This window comes from Aotus nancymaae, unplaced genomic scaffold (assembly GCF_030222135.1).
Source record: "Aotus nancymaae isolate 86718 unplaced genomic scaffold, 86718_ANA_hifiasm-v0.15.2.pri h1tg000002l, whole genome shotgun sequence".
Taxonomy (NCBI): domain Eukaryota; kingdom Metazoa; phylum Chordata; class Mammalia; order Primates; family Aotidae; genus Aotus; species Aotus nancymaae.
Window position 1 is genome coordinate 60,573,252 of NW_026988413.1, and position 27,789 is coordinate 60,601,040.

At 36.6% G+C, this 27,789-nt stretch overlaps 1 protein-coding gene across 8 annotated transcripts in view; it reads right to left on the reverse strand.

Moving 5' to 3' along the window:
* CACNA2D1 (calcium voltage-gated channel auxiliary subunit alpha2delta 1) overlaps positions 1-27,789 on the reverse strand; it is a 490,964-nt gene that overhangs the window by 357,154 nt on the left and 106,021 nt on the right. The window lies entirely within an intron of this gene.

The window sequence follows — 27,789 nt, forward strand, 5'->3', positions numbered from 1 at the left end:
AGAATTTAGAAGCTATTTATGAATATTCATTTTTTTTTCTTTTTTTTTTTCCTTGAGATGAAGTCTTGTTCTTTCACCCAGGCTGGAGTGCAGTGGTGCAATTTCGGCTCACTGCCAGCTACACTTCCTGGGTTTAAGCAATTCTCCTGCCTCAGCCTCCTGAATAGCTGGGATTACAGGCGCACGCCACCACCCCAGCTAATTTTTTTACTTTTAGTAGAGATAGGGTTTCACCATGTTGGCCAGGCTGGTCTCAAAGTACTGACCTCATGATCCGCCTTCCTTAGCCTACCAAAGTGCTGGGATTACAGGTGTGAGTCACAGCGCCCAACCAAGTATTTTTATTTCATAGCAATATAGTTATTTGTATAAGTTCAATAAAAATCTGTTTTATTTTGTATCAGGACACTACTGAAAACACTGGTATTTTTTACCCAGGCTTTGACTAGAAAGACATGTTTTAAGATGTGACTAGAATGCTTTGAAGGACTGGGATTGACTTTATAACACCAAGGTACCTTGCCTACACAGCTCCCTTACAAAATTCCTGACCTCCTGACAGGCCCCAGGAACCTCAGCATATTTTAGGGACCTTGAGAAGAAAGAAATTTACTCAATTCATACTGGCATTACAGACACAGTCTTTGGCTTGGCTCTAAACTTCAAAAGATTTTTAAAAGTCTAATCTGAAATTTCATATGAAAAAGTTACAGCAAAGTCAACTTAAAAATAGCCTATATGACCAATCACTATCCTTGTTGAACTTTATGCAAATAATCAGGCCAAGGTTAATAAGACTTAAACTTATTTTATAAATAAACTGGTCTTACTATGACTTATCCTTGGTAGAAATGACAGACCAGAGGGTCAAAAAGAAATATAATTCAGAAGGAAACATGTAGTATATCTGTTATTAGTTTCCAGCTCACTGAAGTTTTTCTCATTTGTTTTTGAGATTTTATTATTACCTGCAATCTGGACTGACTCTTACATTTTTAGTCCCCTTCAATATCTGACTGTGATTCTGCAATCTACTGTTTCCAATTTTTCATCCACCATTCTGACTTAAAAATCACTAGAAATTAAAATTGTGCTTTTGAAGTCCTACAAACTGAAGCTACATAATCTGTCATAAACTTTGGGAGAAACCACTGTAGCCACTTACATATAAACAGTCTTCATGACTACTATAGTAGACTACTCAGAAAGTTCGCTGAAACTTTTTTTGTTTTTTTTGAGACAAAGTCTTACTCTGTCACCCAGGTTGTAGTGTGCAGTGGTGCAATCTTGGTTGGCCGCAACCTCTGCCTTCTCTTCCTGGGTCCAGAAGGGGCATGGTTTCAAAGGCAGGAGTTTCCCAGCTCCACGCCTCCATCTGGGAACCTGAGGGGTTTCAAATGTAAAGTTCTCTGTCTGGGTTTCCTATGGGCAGGCTAGGTAGAGAAAGCCAGGTGAAACTCCTTTGTCCCAAAAAACCCGTGGAAAGCTCTGGGAGGAGGGGGCTCTGTAACTCAGAGTTATGGACCAAGCAGCCAATCCAGTATCAGAGTCAAAGATCAATCACTCCAGAGGAAGTCTGAAAGGACTCCTCTCATTGGACAAGGACATGAATGGGGAGGGAATAACTCAAGGGTTAAAACTCCAGCTGCTCCTACCTATAAGGATTCCTCCTCTGGGTCCCCTCCCATGACAGTGTGGGAGCTGTCTTTCTTTCTCTCTCTAATAAATCACTTTTCCTCAAAACTCTTTGGATCCAAGATATTTATTCTAACGACAAACTCACTGCTCCTCCAGGGCCCCTTTCCCCATTCTTTGGGGTTAGTGAGGCTAAGAACTTTTTCGGAACTGGTAGCTGAGTAGCTCCCCCTGTTACACCCCCACCTCAGCCTCCAGAGTGGCTGAGATTACACGTGTGCACCACCACGCCAGGCGTTTTTTTTTTTTTTCTTTTGTATTTTTAGTAGAGATGGGGTTTTACCACATTGGCCAGGCTGGTGTCAAACTCCCGTCGAGTGATCCACCCATGTTGGCCTCCCAAAGTACTGGGATTACAGGCATGAGCCACCATGCCTGGTCTTGAAACTCTTGCTTTGAAATACAATCCAAGAAAATCTGTAGATTCCCACTATGTCCATTTAAACTGAAGATGCTTCAAATTCTAGAAAAACTAATTTACAGATGGACTCCAGATATAACCTTTGTTTTTCTTTTTTCCATAGAAATGCCTGTTATTAAAGATCTATTTAATTGCATCATATGAAGAGTTCTGGTTTTAGAGTCCATCTGCAATGCAGTGTCCTAGAAGGAAACATAACTGTTTAATTGAACTGACCTATTCTCAAGACTAACAGTCTGATTCCAGAAGACATGAGCTAGGTGTTCCAATCTACATATTTTTTCTTCTTCTTTGCCAATCTATCTCACAATCTCTAACCCAAATTTCTCCATAGCTACCAATCCTTGCATAATATGTGAAACTTTGTGAACATAAAGTTTCAAATGGGAGACTAAAGGAAACCAGAAAGATTTCACCCTCAAATATATTTCTGTGACGTATTTTGAGATGGCTACTCAGAGGGCCTGCAGACAACAACAGCGCCAAAAAGCTGCCTTTTGTTAAGATTTGCATCAGTCGAGAAAAATCAATATTGGTGAAGTAAACAACCAGGCTTTCTCAGAGGCCCTACCCCTTATCTGCAGATCTAAGAAATTAACTCAGCCACAAGCTATATTATCCATTCTTTTTCAGAGATATTATCTGTGAGGTTTCATCTGCATAACAAGACCACCTTTGTCCCATGCCTTCCTTTCTCTCTTAGAACCAGTCTTGCCATGCCCCAAGCCCCTATTCCTTCCATAACCTCAACATGGTATAAAAGCATCAACCAACTGGCCCTTTGAGTTTTCATATTCTGTATGACTTCTCTGCACATGTGTGCATCTTAATAAAATGTGTATGCCCTTTCTCCTTTCGGTGTACCTTTTGTCAGTTAATTTTCAGCATACCTTCAGAGGGCAAAGTGGAAACTTGCCCTACGTTCTTAGAATATACACCAAAAACATAAATCATGGTTATTTGTGGGTAATAGCATTTCAAGTATTTCTCATTCTCATATTTCCTACATTGAACAGGTATATTTTGTAATTTTAAAAAAATTACTTCAAAATCAGTACTAACTAAAAAATAAAATTATATTACATATCATGTCAATGATTTATATCAATCTTTTTTAATGCAAACTACTGTAGTGTACATTCTTTTTACACATGTATATCCAGTGCTGCTATGGAAGAACATATACCTTTCTAAAAGAATCACATGAATAAATAATGCTTAAGCCATTTACTTTTTCAATTGCAATAATGTTTGGGTTTCTTTTATATCTGAATCTCAAAGGATCAAAGGTTGCCAGGGTAGACAGATAAATACTTTGGTTTGCTTGATTTAATTTTTTTCTATATTTGCTATACTGGCCATCATAGCTCACTTGAAAATTGAAGGAAAAAATAAAGTTATATTTGTCTTCATTAATTTTTTATAGACACTAAAGGAACTCTACTAGTGTTCACAATGCTGAAAGCGTTTATTCTTCCAGTCAGCTGTATGTGTTGGTCATTAAGCCATGTGAGAGAGCCAGAGAATATTGTTTTCATTTAATTCTTCCAAATACCAGGATAAGGAAACTTCTGGCAAAAACAGTATTCTTATTTGTTCCTGTAGTCAGCACACCAAACAAATAAATATCAACAATATGTGGGAAAATTGCAAGAAAGTGTAACATTAATGAGTGTGCTGTTAGCAATCTGACAGCCCCTGAGAGAATTATTGCACTCAAACGTCTGCATGCCACCTTTTCTGTTTAAAAAATAATATAAAATCTTATTTAATTTACATTGTTGATATTTGAATAAAAAATATTTACCAATTTTGTGATTTTCAATAGCAGCCCTTCTCTCCAGACTAGAAAAAGACCCCGTCACCGTAGTAGCAGTAATAATGACATTTTAATATGGTACAGAAATGCCTGAGATAAACTTATCTATCATTATGCCAATGAAAATGCGATAATTCAAAGCAGATCTGACTGCTGTTAACAGTGGCTTCAGCAACCTATGTTTTACCATCCTATATCATATTCTAATGTTAAAAAAAACAGGGACAAATAGCTTTGTCTCTCCTGCTCTAAATGTTACTCTTTTTTCTTTTCTTTTTTTTTGGTGGGGGATGGAATCTTACTCTGTTGCCCAGGCTAGTGTGCAGTGGTGCAATCCTGATCACTGCAACCTTCACCTCATGGGTTCAAGTGATTCTCCTCCCTCAGTCTCTCAAGTAGCTGAGATTACAGGTGCCTGCCACCATACCCAGCTAATTTTTGTATTTTTAGTAGAGACAGAGTTTCGCTATGTTTAGCCAGGCTGGTCTTGAACTCCTGACCTCAAGTGATCCGCCCACCTCACACTCCCAAAGTGCTAGGATTCAGATGTAAGACACTGCACACAACCCAGCATATTATCTTCTTATATAACATATACACTGGTAGATAATCAATGGTGAAGGAAGAACGTCCACAAATATATTCAAACAGGAATTTGTATCTTTTTATAGGAAATTTTTTAACAGACACAGATTTGTATTTTTCCCATATTTAACTTTAAGCAATGCTTTTTCTACTGATTAATGACAAGGCTAAACAGTTTATAACTTACAACTATTTAATAAAACCTAAAATACATATTGGTAATTTAAAATCAGATAGATTTGTATTTTGCTCAAAACCATAAAAATGTTTACATTCGAAGTATTTTTCACATGGTTGGAATGAACGATAAACATGCACCATTTTGCCAATTAATGAATGGAGTTTCACTTGGTGGGAGAAGATTCTGGCAGCACGGTGACCTAAATATGTCTCCTTTGCCCTCTGCTCCTATCTCCTTGCTTCTCCTCAATCAATCACACTATTTGCTTCTGTTGAATAAATCACCTGCTGGAACTTCTGGGCATGGGTTTTACTGATATCTGTATTTGTTTGCCAAGGGCTGTCATAACAAAGTTTCATGCAGTAGGTGATTTAAACAACATAAATTTATTTTTTTTTTTCACAGTTCTGGATGCTAGAAGTCCTAGGTCCTCAGCAGGGTTCATTTCTTCTGAGGAACTCTTTCCTCCGTTTTACCCCTGTGTCTTTACGTGGTCTTCCCTGTGTGTGGGTCTGTATCATAATCTCCTCTTCTTACAAGGACATCAGCTATATTAGATGATGGCCCACCCTAATGACCTCAATTAACTAAATTGCCTTTTTAAAAACCCTATTTCCAAATACAGTTACATTCTGACGTACTGAGAGTTAGGACTCTCATATACAAATTGGGTGGAGGAGGAGAAAGAACTACAACTCAACCTGCAACAAGATCCAAGGGGGAAAATCCCTATGGGGTATATTTCCCCAAAGGGCATAACAATGTACTGGAACTGATAACGGAAACTTATGGGGACTGAGAAGTGGAAGATCCAGGAAGTGTCAGCATCTAATATCTGTTGTCCTCAACCCTACTCCAAATTGGATACAGCCCCCTGTGAGATTCATCTGACCTCAAAAAGCCAAAAAAGATGATTTCAGCAATGTCCTCAAGTGGCTCATAAAAAGAATTTGTGTGTATGTGGGAGGGGGACGGTGACAGAGGGGAAGGGTGATATTGAAGCACATGTGGTCAGATGTGAACTTGGGGAAATATGGGTGAATCAGATATGGCAGTATGTTTTAATGACTTTGCAACTTTTCCATAAGTATAAAATTATATTTTTTAATAAATGAATATGGAAAGAAAAAAGAAAAAAAGAAAAAAAAAGAAAGAACTCAGTAGGTGAGGAAGTTTTCCCTGCTCCTGAATCTCAGAATGTGCCAGGAGACAGTAAGTCAAAGAAGACTGTTTGCAAGCTTTGTTAAAACATGGGCCCAATCCTTTGCCTTTCAATCCCTGCAGTATTCCTGCACTGGGTATATTTATGTCACCAGAGTATAACTGCAGGAAGAACAGATAAAAATTACAAGTCTAGAAAATAGATCAGGTAGAATAATTAGAACATATTTCACTGAAAGAGAACATACAAAGGAGATGGAGAAATTCGTGAACAAAAACAAAATAAATGCAAGGAAAAAAATCAAATCTAATCACAGGTTTCAGAATGAATAATTAAGTAGATGAATTAAAGGGAGAGGGTAATCCTTGTGGATATCCAAATTAATGGTTGGGAAGTTCAAATGCAAAAAAATTCAAACTATAGAAAAATTAAAGAAACAGATATATTAAAGGAAAAGCTAAAAGATGTGAAAAGATTTAGAAAACCAACTTACCATTCAAATAGTGAAATATTCCAAAAGGAAACTCTAACCATATACTAGGAAAAAGAGCTTCTGAGCTGGAAAAAGCCCACGTCTGAAGATCATAGTGGCTCACAGAGTTGTAAAGTGGGTGGATGAGAACTGACCCTCGACTGGGTATATCCTGGTAAAATTCTTGAATTCTGAGAATAAAGGTCTTATAAGTTCTGAGACATAACAAATATGTTGCAATGAAAGCAAAGAACAATGATACTAGCCCTGGACATTTCATCTGAAGCCTATGGGGACCAAAGACAATGGGATATCATCAACAAAGTGCCGAGGGACAGGACTGCAGCCCAAAAGATAAAAATATAATCAGATGATAATGCAAAAAGTACTCTTGAAACAGAAGAAACACACTATCAAGGAAATTCTAATAAAAAATTATTTGTCTCTGGGTGGGTGTGGTGCCTCACACCTGTAATCCCAGCACTTTGGGAAGTCGAGGCGGTCAGATCACTTTAGGTCAGGAATTCAAGACCAGCCTGGCCAACATGGTTAAACCTTGTCTCTATCAAAAAATACAAAACATTAGCTGGGCGTGGTGGTAGACACCTGTAATTCCAGCTACTTGGGAGGCTGAGGCAAAAGAATTGCTTGAAACCTGGGAAGCAGAGGTTGCAGTGAGCTGAGACTGTGCCATTGCACTCCAGCCTGGGCAATAGAGTCTCAAAAAAAAAAAAGAAGAAGAAGAAGAAAAGAAAAGAAAGAAAGAAGAGAAAAAATATGCCTCTTAAAGTTCTGTCAATTGGATTGAGGAGGGCAAGAGAAGTAGGGAGAAAGGAGCATCAATGTAGAGATACAGTGCATCTTAACTTGCAAAATAGCTGATATCATATTTAAATAGTAGAATTATTAAAAGACTAAGGAAAGAATAGAAACCATGATGAATTCAAAAAGCACAACTTTCAAATGATTATGTACAAAGATGGAAAGAAATACTATAAGAAAAAAAAGGCAGCAATTTTGTAAAACAATAGTAAGACGGAAGAAGTAAAAACAAGGTTTTCAGTCATTAAACTAAACATCAATGGATTGAATTTTCTCATTAAGAAACAGAAATTATCATATCGCATCAAAAATTAAAAGCCATATATTGCTTAAAAGAAACACCACTAAAAGAAAGTTGAAAATGTTGCCAATAAAGGGAAAAAAGGTATGCCAGAAAAAAAAAATCAGGAAAGATAATACTAAAAGATAGATTTTTAAAACTTCACCTGCTACATTCAAATTAAAAATGTCATCCTCCACTGATAACATAAAGAAGGGGAGGAAATCAGAATTCTACAAAAATCCTGAATAATAGATAAGAAAAACACTGTGTTTCGCCACACAACTAATTCTATGCACAGTGTAAATCAACTAATGCCCCCTAACAGAAGTATTAATCAAAATGGAATGTAATACTTTTTTCCTTAAGAAATTTTAATCACTGCTTACATTTTGCAAATACCGGGTAGAAGTTAAAATTAATTCCTTAGATTAATGCCACCAGGTAGTTGGGTTTTTTTAAAATAATATTTGCTTTACATATGGGAACTCTAGTTACCAAAAAATTCAACCAAAAAAAGAATCCCTCAAAAATCAAAAATCTAATATATATTTTACTTGACAAATGATAAGTTGCTTATGTTTTAAAACCTATACACTTTAAATACGATCACTAAGAATTCCTAAGAGATACAGATAATAAATAAGGTGGTTTTAATTATTTTATATGGTAACTACTTAAGAATTTAAAGTAACTAACTGTTCTAACAATATTTAACACTGTTTTAATAACTGACAGGACAGAAGTTTTCCTAAAGTCTCTCACTGAATACTGCTTGTTTGTACTTGGGTGTATGTCCTTGATAACTCAATTATTTCCTTTCATTACTAATTGCCTTTATAAACATTAATAAAATTATTTCTTCTCTGATTGAAATTGAAAAAAATATATATCAAATATTTTTACCCTTGCTGGTTCTAACTCTAACTCTGCTTTCTCTCACCACTCCCAAATTTTCACAAAAAGAACAATTCGGTCCCTTAAAATGAGACATGCTTGTAAGTTTTTTCACTCTCTGATGAGAACCAAATATAACAGAATGATGTTCTATCTGAAAGAAAAGAAAACTAAAGCTATCGAAACAGTAGCTAACATATAAATCAAAATATCTGTGTATTAGTCTGTTCTCATGCTGCTAATAAAGACATACCCAAGACTGGGTAATTTATAAAGAAAAAATGTTCAGTGGGCTCACAGTTCCACCTGACTGGGGATGGCTCACAATCATGGTGGAAGGCACAGGAGAAGCAAAGGCATGCCTTACATGGTGACAGGCAAGAGAGCTTGTGCAGGGGAACTCTCATTTATAAAACCTTCAGATCTCGTGAGACTCATTCACTACCACAGGAACAGTATGGGGGAAACCACCCCCACAATTCAATTCAATCCACATGGCCCCACCCTTGACACATGGAGATTATAACAATTCAAGGTGAGATCTGGGCATGCATACAGCCAAACCATATCAATCTGATTCAGTAATACACTCTTAACACTACAAAGCAAATCAAAAAAAGATGTACAAATGGCATCAAGGCCATATTACGCAGACCCTAGTCTTTCATTGGTTAGTGTTAGCTGAACACTACCCAATGCGTAAACATCAACGGTACCACACACGTGATTCTGCATTTATATAAGCTACCAAGAGTACTTAGAAGTCTTTTGGGCTCACTGCTTCTTAAAGTGCATACATTATTTCCTTTTTTAAATGCTGTCACTAAATGGAGAAGTGGGAAATTACAACTGTCACAAAAACACAACAAAAATATACACTGCCAGCTTCCTCTGTAATGGATGCCTACTTATGCGGCAACTTAAAACACAGGCAGATCATAGGGATAATTCCCCTGTGTGTGTATGGCTGAGAGGAAAAGTATGGCCTGCCTTGACAGAGACTGCTTTTAAGTCTTTAAACTGTCCTCCTTCCAGTATTTATTCAGTATGCCTTCTATGCAGCTGAGAAATGTTGTTTCAAATCAGTGAGCACGACTAAAATGCTTAAGGAGGAGCAGCTGAGAATCTTTGCAGTAACTAAAACCTAGTAACTTTTCTCAGGGCAGGCATTAGGTGCCACTTGCTGCTGCTTAATATGCTGATTTAGCCCCCAACAGCGTCAGGGCAACTGGTGTGAAATGTCAGCTGAGGACTGGAGACTACCGTTTAGAAGAGAAATTTGAGCATGGCAGAACAGCAACAGCAAGCAGCCCTGATTTTCCTCGCCAGATGACGAGCGGACATTTGGCATCGTTAAAATTAAAGAAAGAGCAATCCCCAAAAGATAGCTTCATTTGCAAAATCATAAAGCTCCAATAAACAGTTATTTGGGGGAAAAGAATGACGGTGAATACATTAAACATCTGCAAATGTAATGAAGAATAAAAATCCGAAGAGAGTTTTCCCAAGCTCTTTGTACACTACTGGATCAACTCAGCTGACCTCCATGGTTTACTTTGCCCTCTCATATGATGCCTCTCTCCTATTTCCTTTAATTGAGTAAGAGGTCTTATCTTTTAACTATATATACACCCTCCATTTCTCACTAGCTGTAATTAAAAGTTGGTTAATTAAGCATGCCTTATGCGTAGAACTTCAAATGATATACTTCACTTTTCAATTGCCTACAACCTATGCTTTAGAAGCTAGCAAAAATCACTTCTTGAAATACCAACAGAGCAGCGTAATTTTTTTGAAAGGTTGCTGGTCTCATTGCTAATTTAAAAAGTGAATGTCTGCATGCTATCAAACCTCAAGTTCAGAAATAAAAACTATTCTAATTAATTTTGATCTTTATGCAACTATATATGCTATAATATCTAGACCAGAGTTTCCCCAAAACACTCCTAAAACATACCCACTTATGGGCATAAAAGCCCCAGCACAGCATGTGGCTTGTAGATACTCTAAAATTGTTTTTTTTCACATATACAAGCTTAAGTAATTACAGTGAGCTTAATAAAACTTGTGGATGTTATAATCTCTGTCTCCATTACCAAATTCCCATGCATTTCTTGTAAATATCTAATGCAAGTAAGTCTAGAGAATAAAAAGGTTAGGTCCCCTCTCCTTTGTTCTCTCCATGCCTTCTTTCTTCTCTTTCAATCCTTCTCTCCTTTTACATAAATTGTAATTCAATTAAGCTATCATTATTGCTTCTTTTATATAGCATATCTGATGTAAAATAAAACACGGTAATACATAATCTCATTTTGAAACAAAAATAACAACCTAGAACCACGTGACCTCAGATAAAATACTGAGAACTTTTCCATTCTATACTTCTTTGCCTTACCACATTATGTAATAATGAGAAGATGATGAGTAGGAAAAGCAAGAGGAAGAGGAAGGAACAGAGGAAAAGGGAGAGGAAGAAGAGAATGAGTAGGAAGAGGGGAAGTCAGAGAAGAAAGAATTAAATGGAATGATCTGTGTAAAACACCAAGCAGAGTGCCTGACATATAATAAGTAAGTGCAAGGCAGAGTGAGGAGATACGCTGCCATAAAGCTTAGGAATTAAATGGATCTGGATACAAATACTTGGGCAAAATATCTCTATAAAATTGAGACTATCAATACAAAGTATAGAAGTATGCTGTAAGGATTAAATGAGTAAATACAAAAAAGTCCTTAGTACAGTGTCTAGTATATCATAAGCACTTAAAAAATTGTTATTAAGACCTTCTACTGTAAGGTCTCTGATAAGATATTTGATATTTTTAGAATATTTCAATATTTAAACTAAAAACATAATTACTCTACTGAAAAATTGTAAAGAGTAAGTTCATTTCAATGGATACAATTTTTGAGTCAAAATACAGTTGTTAATAAAGACATCAAAAATTATATTCATTTGTTTTTATGTAAACTAAAAAAAATCCATTTGAGAAGTAGAAGTGGATGTGTGCAGTCATTTACTGAAAATGAACATTTCTGCAAGAGTCAAACTTGTTACTATCAATGACAAGCAAAAATGGCTATTTGAAAATCCACATTTTAAGGATTTTATGTTCTGAGAACATAAATATAACACTTGATGATTTACTTAATTATTTTCTTGTTGAAGAGACCACATTATGATGTTTTGCTAGAAAAAAAAAAATGGGACAGGCAGTAATATATAGGGCAATAAATTCTCTCTAAACCCTCTTGTAGAAAATGATTATCAGACCTTTAAGTTGATGGACCTAGAATTTCTCAGGAAAAAACAGTGTTAACAGTCAGGGGTGACTGGTTCACAATAGACCAACATTTATAGGAGTAGCTGTAATTGGGGAGTAATGAGTCCTGAGACTAAATGCATAAATTAACCAGAGAAGGAGTAGACGGTCTTTTGTAACTAATGTCTCGGCTGTCAAGACACAACTTGGTTTTTGCTCTTAACTGGGGCCTTGACAGTGTCAGCTGCCCTAGAATACAAGGACTGCCAACAGCAGGAGCACTCATCCACACTGCGGCCTGTTGGCATGCTGCCTGTGGCTGGATAATACATGCAAGATAGAGCATATGAGCTGTTATCTGGAATCAGTAACTGCAACTCTGAGGCTGATTTTTTTTTTTAAATAAATCTGGAAGACAGATGTTTGCCCCAACCAGCCTGTTAATTTTGAACCGATTATGTTGCCAACAACAAAGGCACTAATCTGCAGAGAAAAGTACGAGTTTTTGACATTATTATAATAATTAAAAACATACCTATCATTTAAAATTAAGTCCTACTTACAGAACCATATTTAACTTATTATACTGGGTCAAAGGTAACATGGTCACTGTTATTTAAGTCTGTTAGAAATTCTGTTATTTAAAAATAAAAAAGAGAGAAGGAATTAATGGAAGAATTAAAGATTTCAATTTTGTTAAAAGAAAACCAAATAATAAATAATGCCACATATGTGGTTTTGAGAGAGACAGGGTCTCACCCTGTCATCCAGGCTGGAGTGCAGTGGCACCATCATAGCTCACCACAGCCTTGAATTTCCAGGCTCAAGTTATCTTTCTGTCTTAGTCTCCTGAATAGCTGAGACTACAGGCACATGCCACCAAGCTTAATGATTTTTTTTTTTTTTTTTTTGTAGAGACAGTGTCTTGCTATATTGCCCAGGCTGATCTTAAATTCCTGGCCTCAAGCAATCCTCCTGCCTCAGCCTCCCAAAATGCTGAGATTACAGGAGTGAGCCACCCACCTGACCCCCATATGCTTTCAGACACAACAATTTCACTTACATGACTTAAGTATAATAAAGCAATCAAAAGTTTTCTCACATATGTGTAAAGACATGATATAAACAGTATTCATATCGCCTATATAAAAAATAAACTATCAGTAGGAGATAGCTTAAGTAAATAATATATTCACAAAATTGAATATTATAAATTTAGTAAACAGATTTTATATAAGTTAATATGCAGTCACATCAAAATCTCCATGAAGGCTGGGCGCGGTGGCTTATTCCTGTAATCCCAGTACTTTGGGAGGCCGAGGTAGGTAGATCACTAGGTCAGGAGATCGAGACCATCCTGGCTAACATGGTGAAACCCCATCTCTACTAAAAATACAAAAAATTAGCCAGGCATAGTGGCACACGCCAGTAGTCCCAGCTATTCAGGAGGCTGAGGCATGAGAATCACTTGAACTCAAGAGGCAGAGGTTGCAGTGAGCTGAGATCACGCCACTGCACTCCAGTCTGGGTGACAGCAAGACTCCGTTTAAAAAAAAAAACTCCATGAAATACTGATAAGTCACATACACACACACACACACACACACACAATTGTTCTAAAGGGTAGTCACCAAACTTTAAAAGGTAGTTTTTCTCTGGATAGTGAACACAACAAATTTCTTCTCACCTCATACAACAATTTTTGATTTGTTTGAATTATTTACAATGAAAATATACTTGTATATTTATAAACATAAGATATATCAAAATCATCTAACACATTTAGTATAATCTAATCTAGAACCCACAGAGAATAAATCAGTTTTCACTGTAACTAGATCATATGCAAATGACAAACTATTAATTTGTAGCTATACACTGCTTTAGATAATCCCTTATAAAAGCACAATCTTCGATTATGGCCTGTATGCTTTGAGAAAATTAGAGAATAAATATTTGATAATTTCGAGAACACAGCACACATGAAAAAGGAATTAAAAAATTGTCTATATAGAAAAATTAAAAAAAATCAGTGTTCATTAAGTTATAGAGCTAAAAGCATATTGTTGAAAAGCACAGACAAAAGTTAGACATACCTGAGAATAAAACCTCCTCTAACTGAGACTTAAGAGTGGGATGGGTGCTGGGTGTAGTAACTCATACCTGTAATCCCAGCACTTTGTGAGGCAAGGCAGGCAGATCAGTTAAGGTCAGGAGTTCAAGATCAGCCTGGCCAACATGGTGAAATCCCATCTCTACTAAAAATCCCATCTCTAAAAAAAAAAAATTACAAAAATTTGCCAGGCATGGTGGTGCACACCTGTAACCCCAGCTACTCGGGAGGCTAAGGTGGGAGAATAGCTTGAACCTGGGAGGCGGAGCTTGCAGTGGGCCAGTATGGCACCATTGCATTCCAGCATGGGTGACTGAGTAAGATTCTGTCTCAAAAAAAGAAATAAAATAATAAAATAAAATACAGTCTTACCAAAAAAAAAAAAGTGAGATGGCTTTTGCCTCAAAACGTAATAGAAGATTACAGATTATAAGAAGACTGTGTCTTATATTCAAACACAATAGCAAATTTTCCTCATAAGGTTATTCTGAAGATGAAATTTGATACCGTGTATAAAGCACTTCCCACAATAACTGGCAATAATCATCTCAGCAACTGAAAGCCATTAGTATGTGCCAAGAACACTAAGCTGTGATGAACTGATGATAGCTCCTACCATCCTCAACACGCCCCATACACACACACACAAAATGAGATATCCTTCTAAAAACAATGCCAATGAAATTTTAGTGTACACAGAAGAGAGAAAAGAGGCAGGTTTAAATTAGACAAGGACACTAACGTTAGGAATCATCTTAAAAACCAAGCTGGCTGAATGCGGTGACTCATGCCTGTAATCCCAGCACTTTGGGAGGCCGAAGCGGGCGGATCACGAGGTCAGGAGATCAAGACTGTCCTGGCTAACACGGTGAAATCCTGTCTCTACTAAAACTACAAAAAACTTAGCTGGACATGGTCACATGTGCCTGTAATCCCAGCCACTCGGGAGGCTGAGGCAGGAGAATCATTTGAACCCGGGAGGCGGAGGTTGCAGTGAGCCAACATCATGCCACTGTACTCCAGCCTGAGTGACAGAGAGAGACTCCATCTCAAAAAAAAAACAAAAACAAGCTAAGCAACAATAATAGGGTTTTACAATTGTGGAATCTTAATCACTAAAAGTATTTGAGAAAAGAACAGCTAACTCCCTCACTTTGGTGGCTTAGACATTCAACTGCATGAGATGAAAAGACCAGGAAACTGAAATTCTAAAATTCCATCAAGATTTATGATTTTGAGCTGGGCATGGTGGCTCACACCTATAAGCCCAGCACTTTGGCCTGGGCAACACTGGAAGATCCTGCCTCTACAAAAAAAAATTTAAAAATTAGCCAGGCATGGTAGCATGTGTCTGTAGTCCTAGCTACTCGGCCCAGGAAGACTGCTTGAGCCCAGGAGGTCAAAGTTGCAGTGAACCATAATAACACCACTGCACTCCAGCCTAGGCGACAGAGTAAGACCCTGTCTCAAAAAAATAATAAAAATGAATTTTAAAAAGATTTATGATCCATGATACTTTAATTAAAGAGACAGAGCATTTCATCATTCTAATGGTAAATTGTATCTGGAGATTTTAAAGAAATCAGAGAAAACTTATCTTGCAAATGCAGTTTTTGACTTTAGAAGCTTTAAAAAATTATGAAGAATAGATCCAAAGAATACCTGTGTATATAAAAAAAGCCAGGATGGCTTTGGGCATATCACAACAGGCTTCTGCTTTCATGTCATTCAGTAAAAGTTAGCAAAAGAGGAAGGGTTAGGGTTATTTTATTCTGTGGGGAGATAATGAGGGGTTAACAAGGAAAAAGGAAAACTAAACATCAAGAGATTAAAAATAAAGTTAACATTCAGGAATCAGAACACCACTTTTAGTTAACTCTGTAAATTGCTAAATGTTAATGTTAGCAAACATCACTTCATCAGATTGTCTTTGAATTTATGGGATACCATGAAGTTCTCTTTAAAGATTCCATTATGTGAATCAAAGTGGGTGGCCTTGGATCAGCACTGTTTCTCTATTGATTTTTATCCAAAACACTATTAACCAGTACATTCAGATCAGAGTATATCAGTATATCTGTTGAGGCAAACTTGCTATTTTGTAAAAAAAAAAAAAGTGAAATGACATATGATTTTTTTTTTTTTTTGCCTCACTTAGGAATTATCTTTCAACAATCATCAAGGATTTCACAGACTCTCAAATCCCCAAGTAAAGTTTGATGACTATCACCATAGAAAGAACATTGTACAAGTAGCTAAGAATCCCAAGTTCTGGTTCCAGCTCTACCTCTAACAACCTATGCACAGGACCAGCCAGCTTTGGTGCGTGTGAGACCTGTGTAGTCAGATGGGGCTGAAAGACTCAGTGAGGACTCCACACTCAGAAGGATCCCATGCTTGGTTTCATTCTCTGATGCTGCCATGGTGAAACTCTAATAATTTCTTAATAAAAGCCTCACATTTACATTTTATACTAGGCTTATTATGTAGTTTTTGCCTGTGTGAGTTTTGCAAGTCACTTGAACTAATTCTCATTTTGCTCAAAGTTAATTACAAACCCAGCACTCCCCCTCTCCCATGCTGTATTACCAGAACACAAATTACACTTTACATACTGCTTTCAGATCCTAAAGCCAACTCAAGATTGAGCATAAGAATCTTATTTCCAAAAGATGTCCTTTAAAAGACAGAGCCTATCACTGTTGCCCCAAACATTTCCTTGTCTGGCCCTTCCGTTAACCAATTAGGTGCCCTATACCACTAATTGTGCTTTCTATCTTAAAGGTGTATTTGACAACTACCTTTTTTAAAAAAGCATCTTTGTTCAAATAGCCATTTAGTGCTGACACATGGAATGTGGAAAGAAAACGCTCTCTCTAACACTGAGAGATTTACAACAAAAAGTGTTATTGGCTCGGCGCGGTGGCTCACGCCTGTAATTCCAGCACTTTGGGAGGCTGAGGCGGGCAGATCACCTGAGGTTAAGAGTTAGAGACCAGACCAGCCTGGCTAATATGGCGAAACCCCGTCTCTATTAAAAATACAAAAAAATAGCCGGGCGTGGTGGTGGACGCCTGTATTCCCAGTTACTCAGGAAGCTGGGGCAGGAAAAATCGCCTGAACCCGGGAGGCAGAGGTTGCAGTGAGCCAAGATGGCACCATTGCACTCCAGCCTGGACGAGAGCGAAACTCCTTCTCAAAAAAAAAAAAAGGTGTCGTTTAAAAACACTTCACTGCTAACCCTTAAGTAATATATTAATCAGAACAAAATATTATAAAAATTAAAATGCTAAGTGTGGTAGAGAGTATCAGCGCATATAGGTATATGGATCAGTCTCCTTAGTGTAACTCAAGAGGTCGTAAACACAGCACTTAGTGTTTCACCATCTCTTCTGTTTGGCCCCAAATTCCTACCATTATAATTATTTTAGACTTAGAAATCTATAAAGATGCTGCTTCAGTGTGTAATATAATAGAGGAAATGTGATGGTGTATCTGGGGCTTTCCATTTACCACATTAACAAATGATATCAAGCAGGACGGGCATCTCCCACTTAAGCAGTTATGTACTTCAGAAAATTCTAATAGTCTGTTATTTGTTAAGCAAAAAAAAAAAACACATAGTGTTTTTGTATCAACCCAAACCCCTCGCAACCAGCTTTCAACCACTGTAATCCCAGCACTTTGGGAGGCCAAGGCGGGTGGATCACGAGGTCAAGAGATCAAGACCATCCTGGTCAACAAGGTGAAACCCCGTCTCTACTAAAAATACAAAAATTAGCTGGGCGTGGTGGCGCGTGCCTGTAGTCCCAGCTACTTAGGAGGCTGAGGCAGGAGAATTGCTTGAACCCAGGAGGCAGAGGTTGCAGTGAGCCGAGATCGCACCACTGCACTCCAGCCTGGGTAACAAGAGCGAAACCCCGTCTCAAAAAAAAAAAAAAAAAAAAAAGGAAAACAATAAAATATACACTTAATGCCAAGGTGCGTGGGTAAATGTTACAAACCATATATTAGGGTGTAAAGGGCTACAAGCATCACTTCCTGCTCATACAATGAATAGGATGTTAACAGACAGCGTCTGTAGGCCCTACTTAGCCTTTCAATGTGAGCAGAAAACGTGCACATTTCCTTGGTGGAGACCCAGCCTACATTTCAAGGCATCGCCACATGATTCTGATGTTCTACTAACGGTAATGTAAATCAAGAAACTTCTTACATGTCGTTTTGTTAAAAACATTGAGATTGGAAGATGTAATGTAAATAGGTGCCTTATAAGCATCAGCAAAAAGCAAAGCAAGAAACATAAACATCTAGTGAGAGCTCAGTCTAGTCTGTGCAGATTGGATTTCAAAAATCGAGAGGCATTCCACTGGGCAACCATTCACTGGAAAGACATTCTGCAGGTTCTGTCTGAATTTTATTCGGTAGCTAAACTAGCTAAACTACACTCTAAGTAGGTGTTACAAGCTGTAGGGCAAGCAAAATAAATGACGTTGCTGACTTTAAAGGATTTAAATATGTTACTATGGGACCCCAGTAGAGCATTAATATGGCTTTCTTAGTTATAATAGCTACATGTCAACTGGACAGACTTCTTTGATTTAACTGGAAAAATGATGGACAAATAAATTTTGGCTAAGATTATTGAGATGTCATAGAGCTGAGAAACGTGATGCAGCCACCTAAAAGTTAGATAACAGAAATACAAGAATTCCAGCCCAGATCTCTCACTCTGTGTAACATTTGGTGAAGTCATTTAATCTTTCTTGGTTTCAGCTGTGCACTGTAAGGATTAGATGAGTTGATGTAAGCTTTTAAACAAATGAGAGGACACACAAGCGAACACCAAGTATTTTTGTAGACATAGCGCGTCCTCAGATAACGCCGTTCTGTATGGTATCGTTTTGTTATAACACTGATGAGCAGAAACGAAAATCAATACCCAGCTGGAGCACTGTCTGTGTTGAGTTTGCACATTCTCCCCATGTTTGGAAAGGTTTCCTCCGGGTATTCCAGTTTCCTCCCGCATCCTAAAGATATGCACATTAGGTAAACTGGCATGTCTCAATTGTCCCATGACAAGTAGGTGTGGCTATGGGCATGAGTGCACACAGTGATGTGATGATGTCCTGTCCAGGGTAGGTTCCCATCTTGTACCCTGAGCTTCTGGGAGAGGTTCTGGTGGCTCAACACTCTGAGCTGGAATAATTAGGTAAATAATATTCTGGAGGCTGAGGCAGAATCACTTGAACCTAGGAGGCAGAGGTTACAGTGAGCCAAGATCGCGCCGCTGCACTCCAGCCTGGGTGACAGAGAGACTCCATTTAAAAAAAAAAAAATTATCTTACTTGTTCATGTTAATCTTTCTTAAATGTAGGTATAGCTCATGTTTATTTCAGTGTTTAATAACAGAAGTTATCAGTGCTTATGTTCAAAGTTTAGTGATATTTTTGTGACCAGGAATATGCCACAGACACTTCACATTTGCTTATATCAATTAGTCAGTGGTAAAACTGGGTCTGTTATATGGCATGTCATTTAAAGTCGCAGTTTCTGAAAACCCATCAATGATGTCATACACAACTGGGTTTGAATTCTTTGCTAGCTGTGTAAGCTTGGGCAAATTATCAAACGTCTCCCATGTGTACAGTGAAAACAATTATATGTACTTTGCAGAACAGAAATAGTGTTAGAAATATATGGAAAGTGCCTAGAAAGGATCTGGACCATAGCAGACAGTCAATAATTGCTAATGATTCATTTCCTCCTTACTAGTAAAACTCCATAAACTTTTGCTCTTCGCCATCTAAGTAACCAGCTCATTCACTCATGCCTCTAACTTGTTTTCACCCGAACACATTTCTTAAATTTCTGTCCTTTACCACAACTTCTTGTTTGTTCACTGTTCCTTAAAAAATTATACTTTATCCACATAAAAATGTCTACTCCTTTGAACTCTTATTTCTTGACCATTATCAGAGCCTATCTAACAAAGTTCCCGGTTTCAAATACTTCAACTACTATTGACTATTCTCAAATACCCTTGATGTTTACAAAGTTTACTTTGCCGATCCTCAATCGTAGATGGATTCAACAGTCTTTTCATTCTATTAGGTTGGTGCAAAAGTAATTGTGGTTTTCTACTCCTCATATTACGCCAAGCCTTGTTAGAGAAAGCTGATTTGATTATGAATATAACTGTTACATCGAAAGGTGGGACTCCACATAAAAAATGCCAACAGAAAACAATGTTTTCTTTCCTGTCCTCTGCTTCTTTAAAATGAATTTTCTTTAGACCATCTTCTGTAAAATTCACATTAAATCTGAAAAAGTCTTGACATAGACATCAATTGGTTGGATATACATTGTAACTGAGAGTTCCCCCAATTTTGTTCAGAGAAGCAATGGCCTAGCTAAGACTGTATCCCCCACTGTAGCTAAAGGTTGTCCAGTGAGATAGACACAGAAGTAACAGAGTGGGATTTCTGAAAATCCCTTGAGCTACCTACACACGTATATCTTATCACAGGAGGAAAAATAAATCCACACTCTGTTTAAATACCTTTCTGTTGGCTTGTCTATTAATCATATTTGAACACAACACTACGCCTTACAGGCTCCCTAACTTTTCCATTCACTATTGTATGTAAAAGTGTTATTGCTAAAAATTGTCTCAGTTAATCAATTAAAATATCTAGTCTGGAATAAAAATCAAAAGTCTAAGCTTAATGCAAAATTCATTTAAATTCCCATTACCAGGTTAGTACTGCTTCAGACCGAGAAATTTCAGATGGGGAATGTGGTGGGGTCTATGTCCACTCTCTGAGTTATTCCTCCTGATTTCATCTTAACTATAATTATATATTGTTACTCTCTGGGGCTGATGGATATTCAACACTGACTTGTTCCTTTCTTGAGATATTTTCCCAGTTGTATGGGGGTACCCAGGACATCCAATTGCAAAGTCACACTTCTGACTGTCATTTACACCCCAGCCCCTCAGCTCCCATCTGACAGTATATTTCTACCCCCTTTCTGCTAAACTAGCTTTGTTCCTGGCAGGAAGTCCTGTTGGGCCTGACCAGCTCCAGGTCCAAGTCCAAGAGCAGCTCCATATCACACTGCCTTGTTTTGTGTGTAAGTCTGTGCCCACTGATACCACGTCTCATTGCCCTGTCACCAGGTAAACATGCTAAAAAGGAAGAGCCTCAGCACTTCCCTTTCAGCATCCACAGGCAGGTATCAAATCCAAATAAATAAAAGTAATCTCAATTTTACAAAACAAATAGTGGATTACCTAATCTCTTCACCACTCAGACTCCAAGGGAATTGTATTAGCTCGCTAAGTAATCTTCTCAAAGACATTTACACTAAGATTAAAAAGAAGGGTAAGCATAGTTTTCTCCTGGGAGAAAGCAAATGGCACAATATTTTATACTTTTTTCAAAGGAATTTTTCTTCTGTTCTCTTTAACCTGGATAATTTATACCCTCCAGATAGATTCTGGATTAATGGCCAAAATAAACACATCCACATAAACACACAGTTTTCAGAAAGTTCTTTCAAATTCATATGTAGCTTGGAACCTCATTTTTAGAACATGAGGGTGTTTTATATTTTCTGATTCTTCTCAGTGTTAGGAAGGCCCTAGATATTATTCCTCAGTCATTTTACTTACTCATAATCGACTCCTTTCACCTTTTCTTATTTCGCTGTCCCCAATCTTCAACAAGTCCCCATGAACTCCCACAGCCCTTCAAAGTCCCTTCTACTTGGCCAAGAGAAAAGTGGTCATCATGGTGACTTTTAATTTTCTCTACCTGCAAAATCAACTGTCTTTATTTATCTTTAATAATATTCCTTCTGTCCCAAGTGAAAGATTCCACCATCTTTTCAAAGATAAATTGCATGACCTCGATCTCTCTGTCTGCTTTTTCTGGGATCATCCTTCAACATTCAGACTATTTTTTCTTCAAATTTCATAGATTTCTTCTTTTCTAGCTATAAGCATGCTTATATGTTCTCTAGTCTCAAAAATAAACAAGAATTAAAAATAGTCTTAATAGTACTCCACATTTTCCTTCACTGTCCTACCAAACCTCATGAAAATGCAGACAAATTTCTTGCCAATGTCTCACTGTCCCCTCAGCCTTTAACACTACAGTCTTTATTCCATTCCAGTACATTCTACTGAATCTGTCCTCACAGGAATAAACCAATGGCTTCTAATAGTCAAACAATGAATTTTTTATTCTTCTTTGAGTCTCTAAAGAATTTCAGAATTCCTTAGTGGATCCCTTTCTCATTTCTTTGGATCAAATTTTTCTTGAGTTTCTATCCACATTTTTTAGTTAAAATCCCTAGAGATAAAGACTAGAAAGCTGAATTTTTATAAAATGTTATTGGCACTACTGACAAATAGAAATGATATAGAATGACTGGCCTAAATACTAGAGAAACATTAAAAAAAAAAACCTATTTGGTTAAATAACAATAATCTAGTACTTCTAGGAAAACAAAAACAAAACCTACTTTAAAAATCTCTTGAAAACATTTATCATTTTCCTCTTTTTGTTATCTAAACATAAGCTCAATATCAAGGTTGAATTAAGAGTTGGAGTATATTACAGTATTTAAAGCTTCAAAATAGATTGTTGCAGCTTTAATTAAAGTTACCAGGACAACCAGAAAGAGACAGAATATGCCATAATTGGAAAGTATCACCAGAAAAATTTGTTTATTATAACCTTGATCCTATTTCCTTTGAGCAAAATGCCTAGAGACCTTCATTTACCGAGCAGATCCCCTTGGCTGGGCTGGTTGATGAACAATGAGACCACTGATTTCATTACCTTCATCTCTCAGAAGGCAGCATTGGAGGTTGGATTGCTTTGTTGAAAAGCTTTCTCCTATAACTTGTTCATTAACACTTGCAGATATTTCAGCCTAGTTCAGCCTAGTTTATGATACAACTAATTGATACATTATGAATGCATGTTCATAATACTGTTAAATGATTATATCTTTTCTGCTTCAAAACACTGTTTGATTTGAGATTGCTTAAGAATAATCCAATGATATTAGTCAGATAATCATTGTAGGGAGCCAGTTCCTGAGACATAGATGTAACAAATGTCAGAAAAATCATCATTTAGCAGATACATCTTGGAAATAAAATGGTTCAAATTATAAATGTGGGTTTACAGGGGAAAAAAACTGGATTTTAGACAGAAGTCATAAAGTTGAATTCCACCACTACCTCATGCTGTCTATACAGTCTTGGGTAAGAACATTGGTCCTCTGAATTTCCTCATTTATAAAATAAGAATGCATAAATGTTTAATGTGTCTACTTCACAGAGATTCTGTAAGGGCCTAATACATATGAATCATCAGAAACATAACATGATTTTGTATAGTAAAAAGCTCCCCCCAAAAAAGCAAAATTGCTGTCAATGACACAGCAACTAAAATTTTTTGGTATCATTTTATCTTTCAGCTCTTCCTAGGGCTGGTAGCTGGAGCTGATCAAAAGACCAAAGCACAAAGGAGTGTAAAAGAAAGTTGAAATAAGTAGACTCAAACATATAAACAAACACAAGCTATAGCATAAGGTAATGTTAAATTTGACTTTTTAATCAACAGGCTATAAAAGATAGGATTATCAATTGAATGTTCAAATACATAAAATCTGTGTTGATGCAGGCACATTAACAATTATTGCAGATACTAAAAAAGCAATAATTTTACCAAAAAAAAAACCACTTCAGTTGTTTGTTTCCTTTTTTCAAAAGTCTGAATCTGTTAGATCATTTAGTAGGTATATAAGAAAACAAACAGTTACACTTGTTTTCTTTTAGAGTGTTTACATATATATTTCTAGAGGTATCTTATGTTGACTGAAGAATAATAAAGGTTTAAAAATTTTTCAAACTCAAATACCAATGAAAATTGTTTAAATACCATATATTTTCTTTTATTGAATCATTCTTTTGAAAATGGTTAATTGATACAGGATTCACTGAAAAATTAATTGCCTTCCAGAATATTCTTTCATCTGGAACATCCAACACTTATTCAGTATGGATGAACAACAGTTTACAAAATACTACTTAGCCATCATTTCTTCCTTGTTATGATTATATGCTTCCTTAGGTCAAAAAATATATTCGTGTAATAAGTAGAAATGCAGATCTTGAAGTCAGACACATCTGAATTTGAATCCTTTCACATTCTTGCTGCTCAAAGTATGGTCTTTGTACCAGGAGCGTAAGCATTACCTGGTAGCTTATGAGAAATCGACTATCTCTACTGAATAAAAATCTGCATCTTAACAAGAGCCCCGGGTGATCTGTATGTATATTAAAGTTTGAGAAGCACTGGCAAACATTACTTATTAGATACATTTCCTTGGGTAAGTTTCAAGAACTCTCAAAATCCCAGTTTCCTCACTGAAAAATGAGACTAATAATGGTGTCTATACCATAGTATTATTATGAGAAATAATTAGATGATGCTACTTAGTAACCACTCAATGAAGTCTAACTGGTATTAAATTTTATCATCTAACTTAGATTTGTATATTCATGATATTTTCTACTACATTTACCTATAAAATTGCATTACTGTCCCACCCGGAAGAAATAAAGCTCCTTTAATCCAGATGCCTTCCCTGAGTATAAGCCTACAACAAAAATAGAAGTAAATTAACAATGCCATTTTGCATTTACAATACAGTGTAGCATATGTTTTTCCATTAGCCTCAAAATATTTCTCTTTCAAATAATTGTTTTCTATTTTTGCAGAATCAAGGAAGTTAAGCAAAGAATTTATTTTGAAATCAAACATGAATCTGTCTCCCTGAAATCAAATTGACCTATTCTACACTTAATTAGCCATTGTGTCTTCAGTATTTTGTCATCATGTGTCTTCAGTATTTTGTCAAGATGGTCTACTGATCCCTCGAAAGACTCAAATAATGAACCAGGTGTCTTGAGCTTCCATTTCAAATGAGAAATAAGAAAGAGAGTCTCAATAGGATTATATTTTAATCCAAATAAGGCAAGATACACACCAGTTCATTCCACAGCCTTTTTTAAGGGACTATGATATCCAAATTACCTGCTTCCTACATCCAGAGGAAAAATGTAGACTGATAAAACCCATATGAATAGAATCATTTTCTACTGTCACTTGAATATTAATCACTTCAGTAGATAGCATCTTTTTATTAGGTACGTTTTTATTACAAACATTTACATAACTAAATGCTTTAAAGTGGCATTCTCGTCTCCAAAATGGAAAATACCAATGCTTTGAATTTTCTAGTAGTGAAAGTTTATCTTCCTATGAATTACTCAATTATTGTTTATTTATTTTTTTTTTGTTTTTTGAGACAGAGTCTTGCTCTCTTTCACATAGGCTGTGGCATGATCTCAGTTCACTGCAACCCCCACCTCCCAAGTTCAAGCGATTCTCCCTGCCTCAGCCTCCAGAGGAGCTGGGATTACAGGCACCTGCCCACCATGCCCAGCTAATTTTTGTATTCTTATTAGAGACGGGGTTTTGCTATGTTGGCCAGGCTGGTCTCGAACTCCTGACTTCAGGTGATCATCCTACCTCAGACTCCCAAAGTGCTGAGATTAGAGGCTTGAGCCACAGAGCCCAGCCTCAGTTATTATTTTTAATTAAATGTTTCAACTTCTAGCAACATGGCATAACAAAAATTCCAACTGACATACTTGTTACATTACAACAATATCTTGGATATTTGAAGAAGCATAATATAAATATTTAGAAGTACCTGAGAAAGCACAGAAAATTTCAGAGGGCCAAGATATATACAAAACATAGTAAACAAAAAAAATCTGAAATCTGAGTGTTAGGCAAACAGGAAATTCAGAGTTGTATTGCAACAAATATCCATAAATGTACTGAAATCTATACAGTAAGAGGAATCAGGCTGGGTGCAGTGGCTCATGTCTAATCCCAGCACTTTGGGAGGCCAAGGCAGTAGGATCACTTGAGCCTAGGAGTTAAAGGCCTGCCTGGGCAATATGGGGAGATCTTATCGCTACAAAAAATTTAAAAACTGGCCAAGTGTGGTGGTGCATGCCTGTAGTCCCAGCTACTTGGAAGGCTAGGGTGGAAGGATTGCTTGAGTTCTGCAGGTCGAGGCTGCAGTAAGCAGTGATTTTGCCACTGCTCTGCAGCCTGGGCAATGAAGTGAGACGCTGTCTCAAAAAAAAAAAAAGAAAAAAAGGAAAGAAAAAGAGGAACTAAACTGAAGCTCCAGCATTGTACCTAACAAAAGATCATAAGAAGTTTATGTAAAAAATTTTAGAAGTTTATCAAATGGTACAAAATATTGCTAAATGAGATACACTATTTATAAATAGAAAGACAAAATATAATAAAGATATCAATTCTTCTCAATTTGGTCTGAGTCCATATAATACAAATCAAAATCCTAGTAGATATTTTCCTGGATAATTATATGCTAAATCTAAAATTTAGATAAAAGATAAAAGTTTAAGAATACTCAAGATCATTCTGAAGAAGAATATAGTGAGGGACTTGGCCTACGTATTTAGTTTGTTCTCATACTGCTAGTAAAGACATACCCTAGATTGGGTATTTTATAAAGTTAAGAGTTTTAATTGACTCACAGTTTCACATGGCTGGGGAGGCCTCACAATCATAGCGGAAGGCAAAGGAGCAGCAAAGTCACATCTTACAAGGCAGCAGGCAAGAGAACATGTGTAGAGGAACTCACCTTTATAAAACCATCAGATCTCATGAGACTTACTATCATGAGAGCAGTATGGTAAAGACCCACCCCCATGATTCAATTATGTCTCACCATGTCCCTCCCACGACACATGGGAATTATGGGAGGTACAATTCAAGATGAGATTTGTGTGGGGACACAGCCAAACCACATCACCTTTGAGATATTGAGCTTGACAACTGGAGTTCACTAGAGGAATGCAAGTTATTTAATAAATGCCATGGAAAAATTTAGTGGAAAAAAAATTTGAAATGCAGCCTAAAATTATATACTCATATAACTTACAAGTAGAATAAATACATAAATGCAAAAGACAAAGTTTAGAATCATGTAGAATAAAATATATTAAATTATGTGTATAACCTCAGGGTAGGCAAGGATTTCTTAAACAAAACACTCCACAAAGCTAATAATTAAAATAGAAGTTAGCTTTGCATTAAAATTAAGAATTTATCTTGTCAAAATCACAATAACGGCAATGGACAAGGCACAAACTAGAAAATAGACGTTTACATCATCTAGAACTAAAATGAATTAGCACCAGGAATATATACCCTACAGATCAATTTTTTAAATGTGCAAAAAATTTCACTGAAGAGGAAACAAGAAAGGTGAATGAATATACAGCAAGATGTCTCCCTCATTAGTAACAAGCAGAGGTGCCATTTTATACCCATTCGACTGCCTATAAGTAAGAAGTGTAACACTTCCACTTGTCAGCCAGAATATGGATCGATGTGGGCTCATATATAGCTAGTGAAGGTCTGAATTCATACAATTATTTTGGAAAACAATTGCCATACTTTTGTAAAGCTGATTCTGTGAATACACTAAAATGTGGCAATTCTACTCTCCTGTATTAACCCTACAGATATTTGTGCACATGAGTACTAGGAGACTTGTTCAAGAAAATTCAGCAGCACTACTCATAATAGCATCCTTCTGGAAACAATCCAAACCATAATTTACCCACAGAGACTAAATGAAGAAATTGAGATACATCCTCAGAAAATAATATTTAACTGAATAAAATGAATTAAGTCTAAGTGCAAACATACACACAAATCATACAAACATGTTGGTGGAGAAAACCAAGTAGCTGAAGACTACATCGAGTGTGATATGAATTTCATAATGCTAAAAAGTAAGCAAACTAAAAAATAACTTAGTTTAGTAAAGCATTTTTGTGGGGCACAACTTTTTTTTTCTTTTTAGAAAAAAAATGACTACTTGAATGTCTAGCATTTTGCCACCTCTAGCAGAGAGGAAGGGTGATGGAATAAGAGACTATAG